Source organism: Pleurodeles waltl, chromosome 4_2 (assembly GCF_031143425.1).
Source record: "Pleurodeles waltl isolate 20211129_DDA chromosome 4_2, aPleWal1.hap1.20221129, whole genome shotgun sequence".
NCBI lineage: Eukaryota > Metazoa > Chordata > Amphibia > Caudata > Salamandridae > Pleurodeles > Pleurodeles waltl.
In genome coordinates this window covers 352,303,887-352,305,030 of record NC_090443.1, presented here as the reverse complement: position 1 = coordinate 352,305,030, position 1,144 = coordinate 352,303,887, and the positions used below count along the sequence as shown (strand labels likewise).

The window sequence follows — 1,144 nt, the reverse complement described above, 5'->3', positions numbered from 1 at the left end:
AGCAGCTTGTATCATAACCAATGTTTTTGAAAAAGGGTACCGGGCACAATATTTTGTATGATGGTTGTTTTTGCATCTTTAGTATAATGACAATATACATTTCCTTGTATATCTAAATTAGTGCAGATGATGCACTGCTCAGACAGTGAACAAGTATTTATACAACAACTTAGAACAAGACACTGAACAGATCCCCAGGTTCTTTGACCTGTTCTGTAAATATGCATGTTAAGATGATGTGGCATAAGCGTAATGTGTAGCGATGTTATATGAGGGTATAGGACTACAGCAAGGAATTATATTAGTGCTTTGTCCTATCCTGGATTTTGGAGGCACAAGATATGAGCTACTTTACATTGTAACAGTGGTTGGATTGAACCACCTCCCTGCGGTGTCACTGCATGAGAAAGAAAAAGATACATAGAATTACCTGAGATTTTTTTATTGAACAACCATGAAGACTTCAAACTTGCATAGACATGCATTTGACTTTAGAAAAGAAAAGGACCACCACAGTCTAGACATACATACAGTAAAGAACATGTTCTAACTCTTATTAGAAAAGTTTTACCTTTATTTCCAGTATTTCTAAGGTTTCACAACAATCAAAGTTCAATGTGATTAACAAGGACCAATGGTGACATGTGTTAGAATTTAACCGAACATGAAATCTTGTCCTCAGCACCTGATGAAGATGAATCATTACTAGTGTTGTTGTATGAATTTGTAGAATGGCATAAAAAGAAATTGATGCGAGAGGATTTTTTGTATAGCAGCTTAAAATTCACTATTCCCAGATGTATTTCATCCATGAACCATAAATTGTTTTTTGCACTATTGTCCTGCCAAAACATAGAGTCGGGTACATTGTGACAAGTATCTGTTTTAAATATCATGATGTTAAAAATATCATGGGACAGAATATCAAAGTTAAGATTGTTTTTACTATTTTTCTTATAATTGTTAAAAATATTGTTGTGTGCTATAACCTATATTGCTTGTAACTGTATTTGAGTCAATACAAACAATTACCCACAAAGTCCACTGCACATACCCTTTGGCCATGCACAGCAGGGGGTGATCCAGAGCATGGGCTTCAGCTAGAACTCATGTTCAACCTCCTTTTCCACTTAAACTACCGCAC

The 1,144-nt window shown here is 35.3% G+C and overlaps 1 pseudogene; it reads left to right on the top strand.

Annotated features, from left to right (window-relative positions):
- The first annotated feature begins 262 nt into the window (after positions 1-262).
- LOC138293865 (DCN1-like protein 4 pseudogene) lies at positions 263-873 on the top strand (annotated as a pseudogene).
- The last annotated feature ends 271 nt before the right edge of the window (positions 874-1,144 follow it).